The sequence below is a fragment of the Heptranchias perlo genome, unplaced genomic scaffold (assembly GCF_035084215.1).
Source record: "Heptranchias perlo isolate sHepPer1 unplaced genomic scaffold, sHepPer1.hap1 HAP1_SCAFFOLD_52, whole genome shotgun sequence".
Lineage (NCBI taxonomy): Eukaryota > Metazoa > Chordata > Chondrichthyes > Hexanchiformes > Hexanchidae > Heptranchias > Heptranchias perlo.
In genome coordinates this window covers 6109748-6126096 of record NW_027139537.1, presented here as the reverse complement: position 1 = coordinate 6126096, position 16349 = coordinate 6109748, and the positions used below count along the sequence as shown (strand labels likewise).

The following is a 16349-nucleotide window of genomic DNA, read 5'->3' as shown; positions in this document are numbered from 1 at the left end:
AACAAATAAAGCACCGGTGGGTTGGCGGTGATATCGATGCTATGAGCGAGACCAGACCGTTTCCATGTTTCCACAAACAATGTCCCATCCTATATTTCTGGAAAAGTAACACTGATAGTGGTCAATTGCATTCTCTCTGACTGCAACATGAAACTTTGGCCAGGTGATACGCTGCTTCAGTAAATCTTGCAAGGAAAGGAAGCGGACGGTCTTTGTGGTGCAATCGGTTCAAGCGTTTGGCTCAATAACCGTAAAAGTTGGAGGTTTGAGCCCACCCAAAGACGAATGTTGCGCCTTTTTTTCCCACTTTACAATTCATTGCCTCATTCTGATAGCCCTGAAGCCAGTGCCATGTTTTAATTCCTGATCTGCTGTAACTGGGAGCACTTTAAATGGCTCCGATCTCTTAATCTCATTTCAAGTTTTCTGATGTGTGATTTGGCTGCAAGAAAACACTCTGTGAACAATGTCATCTGAGCATGCCTGATTCGCCATAATTTACACTGCCGTCGGATATCAGGCACATGAAAAAAACAGTGAAATGTTTGTGTGGGCGCGATGCTCTGGGATTCCCTGCCTGACCATCGCCATCTGCAGCCTTCCGAAATACAGCGCAGTAAATGTATCCCTGTGAAATGAGCTCCTGGACAGTAATACGGAAATTAGTTTGGCTGAGGGGTTATGTCCCTAACACGGGACTTCAATCATCTCGTTTCTCTAGTATAGTGGTAATTGCATTCGCCTAGCACATAAAAAGTCTCCGGTTCGAAACCGGGCGAAAGCATTTTGTAAACCTTGATCCAATTAAAAATGATTAAATATTTAACGATTCACATTGCTGAATAATGTGAACAAAGTCCATTTCTCCCAGCCCTGTTCATGCAGTCCGCTGAGAGCAGGCGATGAATGCCAGCGTGATATTGGGGGTGAAGGCTGCTTCCAATACTGTCTCACACCCGGTGAGACCTGGCGGAGATTTGACCAAGGTGGGATAAATGAAACGGTGTTTGAGAAACATTCATATATATAATAGCATCTCGGATCCTGTCTTCAGAGTGCGTGGCGCAAGGGTCTGACTCCAGATCAAAAGGCTGTGTGTTTGAGAATGTCGAACGAATGAGGACGTCTAAGTGGCAAAAGTATGAGAATGTATAAGTGGCAAAGTATAGAATGAGAATGTCTCAGTGGCAAAGTAGAAAAATAGTAATAGGACAAGCAAGGGTTAATTAGAAGCTGCCTAGGTTAGAACAATGGGCCCCTTCAAGGTTAATAGTGAGATCAGTAACGCGTTAGATGTTGGGGTCTGCTTATGCTCATCATTGACATGTTGCCATTCGGGAGTAGGGAGTTTGGTGTCGGTGTCTCTGTGCAGCTGGGTGATCAATAGAAATAATGAGCTTAGTGAAGCCAGAGACCATTCCAGATTAGCTGATAAGGATGTGGGATGATTGGGGGAAAACATTCCAAGCTAGGAGATGAAGAGACATTCATCTATGTCTGTCACTGCGGCGTGATCAGCTAACTGTATTGTCCATGATTGGCCTGTAGTGATGTAACCCCTCATGGCCAAACTTTGCCAGGCTTATGATTGGTAAAAATGTTCCAACCCCTATTGAACTGTATAAACGTGTGTATTTTCTGTATGTTCTTTGTCTTGTTCTGCCAGCATAGGTGGGACTCTATCGGGAGTCCAGATCAATGCTGCAGACCAAGTTCCAAGTTCGACTCTAATAAAGTTATTGTTGAACCGCAACGGTGTGTTCGACTCCGAATTTGCTGAACCAGACTGAGGGAAAAGAATCGAGTTCATCATTTGGCGTAGTCGGCAGGATCTCAACGGTCGATCACCGAGAGTTCGCGGAGTAAGAGGCGGATTGTCTCGGACACGGATGAAGGAGCAGGCGCCCCCGGGGTGAGTAAAGCTTTCTTTTACCACTTCGGCTTTCCTGAATCTGTTAAGTCTGACGACGAATCGTCCACTCGCTAGCACTCGTGTGGCGTCCTTACGAGATTCAGGTCAGTCTGGCGAATAGAGTCATAGAGTCATAGAGTTATACAGCACGGATAGAGGCCCTTCGGCCCATCGTGTCCGCGCCGGCCATCAGCCCTGTCTACTCTAATCCCATATTCCAGCATTTGGTCCGTAGCCTTGTATGCTATGGCATTTCAAGTGCTCATCCAAATGATTCTTGAATGTTGTGAGGGTTCCTGCCTCCACAACCCTTTCAGACAGTGAGTTCCAGACTCCAACCACCCTCTGGGTGAAAAAGTTCTTTCTCAAATCCCCTCTAAACCTCCCGCCTTTTATCTTGAATCTATGCCCCCTTGTTATAGAACCCTCAACGAAGGGAAAGAGCTCCTTAGTATCCATCCTATCTGTGCCCCTCACCGAGATAGGTCAGTGATTCGACATCACTGAGTGTCAGCTTCGGCTGAGGGTCAGCTTCGGCTGAGGGTCAGCATAAGTGCAGAGGGTCAGCTTCGGCTGAGGGTCAGCAGAAGTGCTGAGGGTCAGCTTCGGCTGAGGGTCAGCTTCGGCTGAGGGTCAGCAGAAGTGCTGAGGGTCAGCTTCGGCTGAGGGTCAGCATACGTGCTGAGGGAGTAATTAAACTTAGGTCGGTGATCAAAATTATCACTGAAATTCAAGGTTCGAGTTCCTGGTAACTGGATATAAACAGGAATTTCGAATACGTTGCGTTAGTGATCAAAATATCACTAGGTTCGAGTTCCTGATAATTGGATATAAACAGGACCTTAGAACACGGTGGGTCAGTGATCAATATCACTAAGAGTTAGTGTTCGAGTCTCTGGTGATTGGGTATAAACCAGAACGTCGAATCCTTGGGGAGTGGGTATAAACAGGAACTGATTGCTTGTGCTGACCGACTACAGAAGGAAGTGCCGATGTCACACGCTCAGCCTTGGACCGGTTGTTAAGAGGGGAGATCCCCCACGCGAAGGTCAGGACCCTGAAGTGGGCGCAGACACCAAGGGCACTTCGGATTGTGAGGCACAAGCGGTCAGGACCATAATTAAATCCAGGAAGCGACTGGGGGGCGATAATACGGTTGTGTTAACTAGTTGATTAAGCGTAAGGGAAACGAGAGATAAAATGGGTAATTGTCTGGATGTCACTGCAGAACCCGGCAGTGCCTTACAGATTTTGTGTGAAAAATATCCAGACAAGGCAAAACAATTTAGACAATTGTCAGGCGGGTTGAATAAAAGACTGGGAAATGTTCAATGGCCATTGGGAGGAACTAAAGACCTAGATACTGCCATAAAAGCAGAGGAAGTAATTTGGAAAAATAATGCAGCTAAACCAGCCAAAGGGTTAATTGCTTTATGGAGACAGTCCTGTCAAGAATTGAAAGAAGCTTCGGTATTAGCAAGTTGGCAAGATAACGCGTTGAAGTTAGGAATAACACTCACTGAGGGAGCAGTCTGTAGAGGTTCTAAAAGGAGAATGTAAAAATGAGAGACACTCTAAACAGAAGTCTGAAAAGACTTCGGGTGAGCCAAAAGGGCTTGAGAAAAGTGGATTACGTAATCCAATGATTGGCCTTTGCTTGGCTGAGGAAGACGATGATGATTTGGATGAGTGGAATTGTTGGTCCCGTGTAGCTCCCCAGGGTCCTAGTGCTCCTCCTGTTAGGTCCCGTGTAGCTCCCCAGGGTCCTAATGCCCCTCCTGAGTACGGTAATCTCTATCCTTCGGTGCCGACGGAACTGGCTGTTCAAACCCCTGCGATAAGACCTCAAATTGTCTCCCCGGTCTCCTCCCGTACCAGAAGTAAAACTACGGAATTATTGGCTCCAACATTTAAATTCTCAGCCAGCCCACTTAGTTTTAGAAAGCAGAGAGATCAGAGACTGGACAGTCAGGAACTTAGAGACATAGACAGTGGAGCAGCAGGAGACGACTTGACATCACTAGACTCAGAACCTCGTACTGAGACACTAGTTAGGTATGAATCGACCCCTCGTCAGTTACCGATGAAACAGGTGCCTAATCCCGCCTATGACCTGGCTAAAGTCGGAGCACCCGGCAACCCCCAATTGATAAATGTGTACTGTCCCTGGAGACCCCACGAGATGATGGCCATTCTCGCCGGGATGCCGGATAGAAAGAAATCACCTACCCGGTTTGTAGACTTTCTTCGGACTACCATTTCCGTTTATAATGCAGAACCAAGAGACTTGTGGGCATTAGTGCAGCAAATTTTAACCCCTGCTGAACGCATTCGGTTTTTGGGTCACATACAGTATGCGAATTATACTGAATTGGCAAACGCTCAGGCACAGAATGGTGATCGCGAACAGTCTATACTCAACGCCTTGACCACCACCCTACAAAAACCAATTGACCTAAATAAGATCTTAGACACCAGGCCTAAAAAGGGCGAGGGAGCAGACGAATATTTGGAAAGATTCTCTGAAATATACCAGAATCAGTCAGGAGCTGTAGCATACCGTGAGGGAAGAAACTCACCACTGTACTGCGCTACACTACTGAACTGCCTGCCGACTCAGGTTGCTCAAGCAATTAAGACTAATAATATGAACTGGTCAGAGAATACTCCCAATCAGATGGATAGGGCAGTGAAATACTACTGGATGGATAATAAGCACCAGGAAGGTCAAGCCCAGGTTAGAGTCAAAACTGAGTATGTGGTAAAAAAGGAAGAGCCGAAACACACCCCAGACAGAACAGGATATCAGATGGAGCCTCAGTATTGTGTCCCAGGATGGGTTGATGGAGAAGGGAATGGATACATTACACACCCTAATGGACCAACCGCTCCTAATTACGGCCCACCCTACGTTCCCCCGAGACGTGATTTTGAAGTAAGAGGAGGAGGGGGGAGAAAAACAGGGTCAGATGCCTGTTTTAATTGTGGTCAGCCAGGCCACTGGAGCAAGCAATGTCCCTCCCGTAGACAGGGAAAAGGGGGCCATATGCAAGGGCAGCGAAGAGGAGGTTGGCAAGGGAATCGAGGACGAGGAAGATTTCCGGACTTTTCCCAAAACAATCCGTTCCCCCAGTATTGACTAGCTAACCTTGTGGTAAACGGGATCCAGTCAGAGCAGGAGCCCGTTCTGTCATTAATGATCGAAGGAAACCCACATACATTCTTAGTAGACACCGGAGCAACCATGTCATCTGTCCGATCGGAACTCAATCTCCCTGAGTCCGGGGAAAAACAGAGTCTGTCTGGTTTTCAGGGACAAGTGAGCCAATACCCGATATCTGAACCAGTGGAAGTACAATTTGGAAATGAGTCAATAAAACACCAATTTGTAATTATAAGTGGACTAGACTGTAACCTCATGGCAAGAGACTTGCTATGTGCATTCCGCCTGAGCATTGAGTGCGGGGACGAAGGACTGACTGTGAAACCATGGGCCCCTAAAATGCAGTGTTATGTTTCCATCACCCCACAATGGTGGTCTCTAGACTTCAAAGATGAGGGTTCCCTTCATGTAAACCTGGCTTACGATAGGAGTGGGAGAAATAAGGAATTGAAGGACTTTTACCAAAGCTATGCAGGAACGGAATGGGAAGTTATCCGTCGAGCTATGGTTACAGGACCAGAAGGGAGAGCAGAGTATGTTGAGATCCCCTCCGAGTTGTGGAAGGAAGCACCTATTACAGGTTACATCACTCGGGGTGCTGCGAAGACAATGGGATGGGATCCAGGATACTTTGAAATAAAGGGAGTCCCACATATCACCCGGGAAGTGAATTACCCGTATCATGCGAAAGATTTAGGACCCATGGTAAAACGTGCAGTCGAACAAGCTGATCCAGATAACCGACAGAAACAGACCCAGTCATGCGGCCGGACGATTCTGTTTTACCTGACACCAAGGGTTAACAGGGCACAATTGTGCCACCATGTGGGCAATGAAAAACCAGAATACGTCAATCCACAAGTGTGGGCAGAGGATCCCACACAGGTCGGATGTGTTAAAATGACTCCTATTCATATCGCTCTGCAGGACAATGTGGTATTACCCTCTATTCGACTATACCCACTAAAGCAACAGGCAATACCAAGCATTGACAAACTGATCGCTGGATTATTAAAGCAAGGTATTTTGATTAAATGTCAGTCCCCGTGTAACACGCCGATACTGGCAGTTCCAAAGCCAGGCAAGCCAGACCAGTACAGATTAGTACAGGATTTGCGATCAATCAATGCCATTGTACAGCCGCTGCACGCACTAGTGCCCAATCCAACTCACATTCTGGCTCAAGTTCCTGCAACAGCCAAAGTCTTTGCAGTAGTCGATCTTCAACACGCCTTTTTCGCCTTACCGCTAGACCCATCTAGCCAGTATCTTTTTGCCTTCACTTACAAGGGACAGCAATATACTTGGACCCGACTGCCACAAGGCTTCGTTAACTCCCCAACGTTATTTTCTAGATGCTTACAGGAACAATTACATACATTGACTTTGAAACAAGGGTCTGCGCTAGTCCAGTATGTCGATGATCTGTTGATAGCCAGCCATGATGAGCAGAGTAACCGGGAAGACACTGCCCAACTGCTAAATCACTTATCCTCACTAGGATACATAGTATCCCAGTCGAAAGTACTGGTGGGCCAACAGAGGGTTAAGTTTCTTGGTATCATGCTCTCAGCAACTGAGCAGAGCTAAGAAAGAAGCAGTATTGAACCAATCTGTCAATTCCCTGTACCTCACACTGCAAAGGAGGTTCGGCAGTGGATGGGAATGGTAAACTATTGCAGACAGTGGATCCCTAACATTGCTTTGGACACTAAATTATTAACTCCGTATACCAGCTTAGAGGGCAAATTTCAACTAGATTCTGACGCCTTAGGGGCATTTAAGAGATTAAAGGAAGCTTTGTCACAAGCACCCGCATTGGGGAGACCGCTGTATGACAGACCATTTCAGTTGTACTGTACTATCCTCACTGATTGCTCGACTGCTGTTTTAACTCAAAAACATGGAAACAAGCATAGACCGGTAGCGTACTACTCTTCGAAACTAGACCCGGTGGCACTGGGACATCCAGTTTGTACTCAGATTTTAACGGCCATTTACAAAAGCCTGCAGTCGGCTGCTAATCTGACTTAACAACAGGACATCACTGTATACAGTTCACACTCGGTAACTGTATTATTAGGCCAGCTGCAGACTCAACATCTTACCATGGCTCGACAGAATAAGTATGAGATATATCTGCTGAATAATCCCAAGCTGCGATTTAAACATTGTACTACCATCAACCCAGCATGTTTTCTCACAGAGCCACCCCTTGAACATACTGACCCAGGACACGATTGTTTATCTTTAATTAAGGAAGACACTTCTGTCAGAGACGATCTGTCTGATATCCCAATAAAAGATCCGGACATAACTATGTATGTAGATGGGAGTGCCTCTATTGGTTCCTTTGGGGAGAAACTTTCAGGATATGCAATAGTGGACCAGGACGGTAAAACTGTCGAATCTGCTGCTTTTGAATTTCCATATTCTGCCCAACAAGCGGAACTGTTTGCACTGATAAGAGCTTGTGTCCTCGGAAAAGACCAAAGGGTTAATGTGTATACAGATTCCAGATACGCTTTCGGGGTAGTTCACGATTTTGGACAGTTATGGAAAAACAGAGGGTTTCTGACTTCTGCAGGTACGCAGATTTCCTATCAGAAGTTAGTCTCAGATTTGTTACAAGCCCTTATGCTACCAAGAGAGATCTCAGTTATAAAATGCTCCGCCCACACGACAGGACAGACCCCAGTAGATATAGGGAATAGATATGCTGATCAGGAAGCTAAGGAAGCGTCCCAGACACAGAGGGTGGTTGTCCCTAGAATGATGAGTTAGACTAAAAGCTCAAACAAAAGCAAGTCTCCCTCTGAAAAGCCAATGCCAACCATCCAAGGCGTCATTAACTTACAGGAGGACGCTCCTGACTGTGATAAGCAATTGTGGAAACAACTTGGTTGTACTTATGACTGTGTGTCTAAATTGTGGGTTACCCCTGCGGGGCAGACTTGTATGCCAGATGAATTAGCATTATGGGTTATTGAATGTGTACGCTTTGCAACTCATTGTTGTGCCAAGGCTACTAGTGATACACTGCTGGCTACATGGTGGCATCCTAGGTTGCAAGCCCTAGCCCAGAGCATCAGCAGTCGTTGCCTCATTTGTCAACAACACAACCCTGGAAAGGGAGCGCCTTGCGAATGGGGAAAGACCCCTTTGCCGGAAGGTCGCTTTGAGACCCTCCAAATGGACTACATTGAGTTGGAAAGATGTCAGGGTTATAAATATGTTTTAGTCATTGTTGATGTATTTAGTAAATGGATAGAGGCCTATCCGAAAACGGATAACAAAGCCTCCACTGTTGTAAAAGTTCTGATGAAAGAGATCATCCCTCGGTACGGAATTCCAAATCAATTGAGTTCCGATAACGGCCCTCATTTTGAGGGTCAGGTGAACAAGGAATTCTGCATCCAGATGGGCATTAAACAGCAGCTACATTGTGCTTACAGACCACAAGCCGCTGGGTTGGTTGAACGAGCTAATCAGACTTTGAAAAATAAACTGGCTAAACTGCAGGCAGAAACTGGTACGACTTGGCTCAAACTTCTTCCTGTAGCCTTATTTCAGATACGTACTACCCCAGCTGGGATAGCACGGTTAAGTCCTGCTGAAATTATATATGGGAAACCCCTCAAGACCCCGTGGAATCAAAATGTTCCGAAAACCGTCCACTTTCACCACATGACAACAAAAATGACTAACTATATTTTATCATTAACTAAGGCATTGAGAAGCCTCCATTCTCGGGTACGAGCTGCCTACGTCGAACTTCCTCCTGTAGCCAGTCCGTCTGAAATCGAACCTGGAACGTACGTGTTAATCAGGAATTGGACAAGGAAAGGACTGGAACCTCGTTGGGAGGGGCCCTACCAGGTCTTACTCACCACCCATACCGCTGTGAAGGTAGAGGGGAAGAGTGCTTGGGTTCACCTCCACCACTGCAAAACTATCAGTCAAATTTAAGATGCTAACTTCTCTTTTCTCTTAAGAAATCTTCCCTATACAGGTATCGTGACCAGCCATGGAAGTCTTGCCTTGGATCTTCTGCCTTGGACTCTTGCTGACCCTGGGAGTGACCAAACAGAGAACATGTCGGCGGGACCAGTCTAAGCTCATACACCACCTATGTCAAGCAGACGTACTTCGGTGCAACAACGATGATCCAGAGGGATTCGGAAGATGGAACGTCACCCGTATAGGCAACTGTACCGGGCTCCTGAGGCAGCCCCACCGTACACTAGAGATGGGAGGTCGATCAGATGGTGCCTTACCCTGTCATTGGACTGAGTGCAAATATGATTATGTCTGTAAACGTGAAGGACAAAGGTCCCCTGAATTGTGTCAACAAGAGAGAGATACACAGAGGCACGATCGGTACTTGAGATTTAACCAAGAGAGAAAGCATAATGGGTTAGCCCCTATGGATATTTTTGACTATCTAAGATTTGAAGGTTCCTTGGGGGAAGATTCATTAGACTGGCTTTTCAGTGGCTCATTGGAATCGTATCTAATGCATGGATTAGTTATTCTGATTGCAGCAATACTTATTTTCGCCATAATTGTTGTTCCCATCAAAATCCACGGTACGGTAGACAAATCGCAGGATCCCAAAGATGCTAGTTATCAGACAAGTCAAAGTATGTGACAAGAAGGAAACCGAGCATGTAGTAAGGTATGATGTTGATGAAGAATCCAATAGGCTCGGCAAGACAGAATTGCTGAGTGGACAACGATTAGTTATCATAAAATGATAAAAGGGGGGAATGAGAATGTCTAACGAATGAGAATGTCTAAGTGGCAAAGAATGAGAATGTATGAGTGGTAAAGTATAGAATGAGAATGTCTAAGTGGCAAAGTAGAAAAGTAGTAATAGGACAAGCAAGGGTTAATTAGAAGCTGCCTAGGTTAGAAAAATGGGCCCCTTCAAGGCTAATAGTGAGATGAGTAACTCGTTAGATGTTGGGGTCTGCTTATGCTCATCATTGACATGTTGCCATTAGGGAGTAGGGAGTTTGGTGTAGGTGTCTCTGTGCAGCTGGGTGATCAATAGAAATAATGAGCTTAGTGAAGCCAGAGACCATTCCAGGTTAGCTGATAAGGATGTGGGATGATTGGGGGAAAACATTCCAAGCTAGGAGTTGAAGAGACATTCATCTATGTCTGTCACTGCGGCGTGATCAGCTAACTGTATTGTCCATGATTGGCCTGTAGTGAGGTAACCCCTCATGGCCAACCTTTGCCAGGTTTATGATTGGTATTGACCCTCATGCTAACAATGTTCCAACCCCTATTGAATTGTATAAACGTGTGTATTATCTGTATGTTCTTTGTCTTGTTCTGCCAGCATAGGTGGGACTCTATCGGGACTCCAGATCAATGCTGCAGACCAAGTTCCAAGTTCGACTCTAATAAAGTTATTGTTGAACCGCAACGGTGTATTCGACTCAGAATTTGCTGAACCAGACTGAGGGAAAAGAATCGAGTTCATCAGTGTGACCCATCCAGTTAAAGAAGTCGCACCCGGAAATCTCACGGTGTGACCCGTCGTTAAAGGGGCCTCACCCTGTGATCTCACGTTGTGACGCGCCCACTTAACGTGGCCTTACCCTGAGATCTCAAAGTTTTACCCGTCCAGTGAAAAGAGCCTCATCCTGTGATCTCACGGTGTCACCCGTCCAGTTAAAGAGGCTTCACCCTGAGATCTCATGGTGTGACACCTCGAGTTAAAGGGAACTCATCCTGTGATCACCCGGTTTGCCCTGTCCAGTTATAGGGGCCGCACCCTGTGATCTCACGGTTTGACCCGCCCAGTTAAAGGGACGAGAGAGAGAGAGGCAAAGGAAATTGTCCCAGCTCCAGAAAAGCATGCAGGATCTGCTCCAGCTGCAGTCGATGGGGATCGATGTCGGGGAGGAACTCAGGGAGGTAAAGAGCCAGAAAGTCTCACTCTTCATTCCCGAGGCCTCGAAGATCACCTTTCGGTCCAGAGTCCGCTCCGTGGGGCAGGGCGAGAAGAGCTCGCGCTTCTTCTTCCAGAAGCTGCACAGCGAGACCTCTGATGATCAGCAGCCTGAAGGAGGAAGAGGGCTCGGTGACGCCTTCACAGACCGACATACTGAGGATCAGCAAGTCCTTTTATGCCGGACTGTATGATGCAAAGCCCAGAGACAGCACGGCCTCTAAATCCTTCCTGTCCTCTGTCACGGAGGTCTTAGAGGACAGCGACTGAGAGAGCCTGGATCGACCACAGACCTTGGACGCGCTGACAAAGGCCGTCCAGTCCTTCGAGAAGAGTAGAACTTCGGGGAGCGATGGTTTACCGGATGAGTTGTACTCGGCTCTGTGGGACTGGATAGGCCCAGACCTATTGGATGTGTACGGGGGTATGCTTCTGGCTGGCAGCATGTCAGAGTCCATGAGGAAAGGCATCATCACCCTCATCTACAAGGAGAAAGGGGAGAGGGAAGAAATCAAAAATTGGTGACCCATTTCCTTGCTAAATGCCAACTACAAGATTCTGTCGAAGGCCATCGCCAACAGGCTCGAGTCTGTTCTGGAGCGGGTGATTCCCCCTGATCAGATCTGTACTGTACCCGGCAGGAAGTTCTCTGATATCCTTGTGCTGCTCAGGGATACGATCGCCTACGTGCAGAACAGAGGGGTGAACACCTGCCTCACCAGCCTGGACCAGGATAAGGCCTTCGACAGAATATCCCATGCATACATGATTGATGTGCTCTCCAAAATGGGGTTTGGGGAGGGAATCCGCGATTGGATCCCACTGCTCTACACGGACATCCATTGCACTGTCCTAATCAATGGGCGGGAGTCGAAGAGATTCCCGATCAGATCTGGAGTCAGGCAGGGCTGTCCTCTCTCCACGGTCTTGTTCATGTGTTGTGTCAAGCCATTTCCTGCGTCCATCAGAAAGGCTACAGGTATCAGGGGGATGACGATCCCAGGCAGTGGAGGCTGTCAGGTTAAGGCTTCCCTCTACATGGATGACGTCACCGTCTTTTGCTCCGATCAGCACTCGGTTCAAAGACTGATGGACATCTGCAATCGTTTTGAGCAAGCTTCGGGGTCGAGAGTGAACCGCAGTAAGGGTGAGGCCATGTTCTAGGGCAGGTGGGAGACCCAATCCTTTATCCCCTTCATCGTCAGGTCCTGATGGTGTTGGCGATCTGGTTCGGGGGCCCCAGGCCTTCACCAAGAAATGGGAGGAGCGGGTCGCCATGGATAAACAGAAGCTTGGTATGTTGGGGGGACGCTCTCTATCCATTACTGGTTGGAACCTGGTGATGAAGTGTGAGTACTCGCAGTTTTGCTCCACGTGGCCCAGGTCTGGCCCATTCCCCACAGCTCCATCACCACAGTCACCCGAGATATCTTCCACTTTGTCTGGAGGTCCAAGGTAGAATGTGTCCACAGGGACACCATGTACAAGCCCCGAGACAAAGTGGGGGGGGGGGCGGTGGGGAGGAGCGTCAAAAAATGGTGCCCTGATCCTGATGGCCACTTGTGTGTGGTTGCTTCCGGATGTGTGTAGAGCCCCGGTACGCAAACACCAAGTCCCAATACGTGCTGAGTTTCGACCTGTCAAATACACTGAGAAAACTGGGTCTGGTCATGCTGGCCGTTCCCCACCACTGTCTCAGGTGGAGCAGTTCCTGAGGAGGAACCACTTCGACCACAAGGCCGTCCGACAGTGGTCGTTCTGGGGGTCCTGCAGGAAAAGGAGAGGGTGGATCCGATCGGGCAGTTTCCCGCCCAGATGGTTGAAGCCATTTGGCAGAACGTCTCGTCGCCGGAACTGACCAACAGGCACCGGGATGTAGCCTGGATGGTGGTGAAAAGGGCCCTCCCAGTGCAGTCATTCCAACACGCACGGAATCTCAGCACCACCTCGAGCTGCCTTCAAGGCTGCAACGGGGATGAGACCATCGTCCGTCTCCTGGTGGACTGGACCTTCACGCAGAATGTGTGGAGAGAGATACGTTGGTATCTGTCCCAGTTCATCCCCAACACCTCGGTAACACAGGACGCTGTGCTCTACGGATTGTTCCCCAGGACACACACCGAGACAGATATCAACTGCTGCTGGAAGACCATCAACTCGGTGAAGGAGGCCTTTTGGTCCTCCCGAAACCTGCTGATTTTCAACCTGAGGGAGCTGTCCACGACTGAGTGTTGCCTACTGGCACACTCCAAGGGGAAAGGCTACTGTATGAAGTCATCCCACCCTTTATTATACAGAATGTGTTATAAGATATGTAGTGTGTTTTGTATTGAAATAATGGGATCATTGTGTGTGCGATCTGTTTTGTATTGTTTTGAATTGAAATTGCGACTTTCACACTGAACTGAAGTATATTTTGAAAATGAAAAGAATTGATGCTCAAAGGTAATCCTCTGAGCAGCGAGAGACCTGTCCGACTGACTGAGAGAAGTATTTTTTTATCTGAAAGTTCGTGCGGTTTGACGTGTTGTTGCTCAAAGGCGCTCCCTGCTGGTGAGCAGAGGCAAATGCTCGAGCAAAACAGCTGTGTTCGGACAGACACCGAAAGCATTAAGGTTTGAGAAAGGAAAAGCGCCAACATTTTAAGCAGGAAGCAGTCTGTAAAGTTAAGAAAGCGGCCTTGAGCTCAATACCGCTGACTCCAAAAGCACGTTTATTATTTTGAGCCGGAGTCAAACCAATGATTTTATAGCGATTTTGCTTTCAAGTTTTTATCTCGACATGTTTTCCGCACGACCAGCTGAGCGATCGAAGGGAAGCAGCAAAGGTCCCTCTCTTTGGTGATTGTTCACTGTGCGCCTTTTGACACTCCCGGACTTGTGGAGTCAAGTGTGCATGACCGAGACTGACTCGGTACCTGCTCATACCGTAGCGCTGTGGGAGTGTGAGCTGCTACTTGCCCGGCCAGTGGAGCAATGGATAACGTGTCTGATCAGGATTCAGATGTTTGTTGGTTCAATTTCGACCTGGATGGATGGTTTTTGCAAACTGTCGATCAGTTTATGACTTTAAAACTTGCAAACTGTCCTATTTGGTAATGCTGCCTGGCGAGTGCGTTATCAAGTGCCTTCTTAGCGCAGTAGACAGCGCGTCAGTCTCATAATCTGAAGGTCCTGAGTTCGATCCTCAGAGAAGGCATCACAAAACTTTTCTTTCCCTCTCTGACCTCATCTTTCCATAAAACCAAAATCAAGAATTTTTGCTTCCTGCAGCACACCAATAGATTTGCTGCCCCTTGACCTCTCTGTACCGTAGCACGCAGTGAAGCTTAAGAAGTACATGGACCATGGGCTCGCTGAAAACTGACGCCACTTTTGTTTCTGGACAATTGACCCAAGTCAAAAGGTGAGTGGAGAATGCAAGAATCGATCCTGCTAACTCTCACGTGCTCAGAGAGCACTCGACCAGAATCATGGAATGATTACAGCACGAAAGGAGGCCATTCGACCCATCGAGTCCGCTCCGGGTCCATGCAAGAGCAATCCAGCTCGTTCAACTCCCCCAACCCATCCACGTAGCCCTTCCAATTTTTGCCTTTCCATGATTGAATCACCCCCTCGGGCAGTGCATTCCAGATCCTAACCACTCCCTGTGTACAAACGTTTTTCCTCATGTCACCTTTGGTTCTTTTGCCAATCACCTGAAATCTATGCCTTCTGCCCCTTGAACCTTCCGCCAATGGGAACTGTTTCTCTCTATATGCTGTGTCTGGACCCTTCATGGTTTTGAAAATCTCTATCAGATCTCCTCGCAACCCTCTCTGTTCCAAGGCGAACATACCCAGCTTCTCCAGTCTATCCACGTAACGAAAGTCCCTCATCCCTGGAATCATTGTAGTAAATCTCTTCTGCACCCTCTCTAAGGCCGTCACATCTTTCCTAAAATGCGGTGCCCAGAAGTCGATACAATACTCCAGTTATGGCCGAACCAGTGTTTTATAAACGTTCATTGTGACTTTCATTCTTTTGTTGTCTATTTTCAAGCCCAGGATCCCATATGCTTTTTAATCGCTTTCTCAACCTGCCCTGCCTCATTCAACAATTTGTGCACATATACCCCCAAAATCTCCCTGCTCCTGTACCCCTTTTAGAGTTGTGCCCTCTAGTTAATATTGCCTCTCCTCGTTATTCCGACCGAAATGCATCACTTTGCATTTTTCTGCGTTAATTTTCATCTGCCACATGTCCGCCCAATCCACCAGCGTGTCGATATCCTCTTGAAGTATATCACTATCCTCCTCACTGTTTACTACCCTTCCAGGTTTTGTGTCATCTGCAAATTTGGAAATTGTACACTGTACAAGCCATTAATATATATCAAGACAAGCAATGGTCCTCGCACTGACCCCTGGTGAACACCACTGAACACCTCCCTCCAGTCCGAAAAAACAACCGTTCACCACTACTCTAAGTTTCCTTTCTCTTAGCCAATTCTGTATCCATGTTTCTACTGCATGTTTATTCCATATTTGAGGTTGTTTCTTGTAAATTGCCCTTCACAGTAGCTGCTTCTCACGCGGCTCCACGACCAGCAGATAAATCTTGCCTTGGTTTGGCCGCCTCCATGAATACAATCAATACTTTGCTTCAATCGGTGGTATCGAGCATCAGCAAGTGAGCAACAGCAGAACGGGAAGCCACAGTAATCGTGAATGATGCTGCGAAGAACCCGAGCCTGCGGAAGGCAGACGAGGTCACAGGAAAGGCACAGCGGCCCCGAGCTTGAGGGAGCAGCGAGAGCCCTGTCTGTCTGACTGACTGACTGATGGAAGAATTTTTTGCCTGCAAGCGGTTTGAAGTGTTGTTACTCAAAGGCACTCCCTGCTGGTGAGCAGAGGCAAATGCTCGATCAAAACAGCCGTGTTCGGGCAGACACAGAAAGCTTTTAGGTTTGACAAAGGAAAAGAGGTCTCCTGTGCCTCAGCACCAACATGTTAAGCTGTCGGCCGCCTGTAAAGTTAAGAGAACGGCCTTGAGTTAATTACTCCAAAAGCACGTTTGTTCCTTCGAACCAGTAACCGAAGGATGACTTTGATCTGTTACTGTATTACAGTCTACCAGCTGAGCGATCGAAGGGAAGCAGCAAAGCTGCTACTCTTTGGTAATTGTTCACCGTGCACCTTTTGACACTCCCGGACTGGTGTGGGCATGACCGAGACTGACTCGGTACCTGCTCATAGCGCAGCGCTGTGGGAGTGTGAGCTGCTACTTGCTGTCTGTCACCTCGGCCAGTGCAAAAATGGATAACAT

The 16349-nt window shown here is 47.6% G+C and overlaps 1 non-coding gene across 1 annotated transcript; it reads left to right on the top strand.

Moving 5' to 3' along the window:
• The first annotated feature begins 14165 nt into the window (after window positions 1-14165).
• On the top strand, window positions 14166-14238 carry trnam-cau (transfer RNA methionine (anticodon CAU)). The gene has a single exon. It is a non-coding gene; the product is annotated as a tRNA-Met (tRNA).
• Window positions 14239-16349: the final 2111 nt, after the last annotated feature.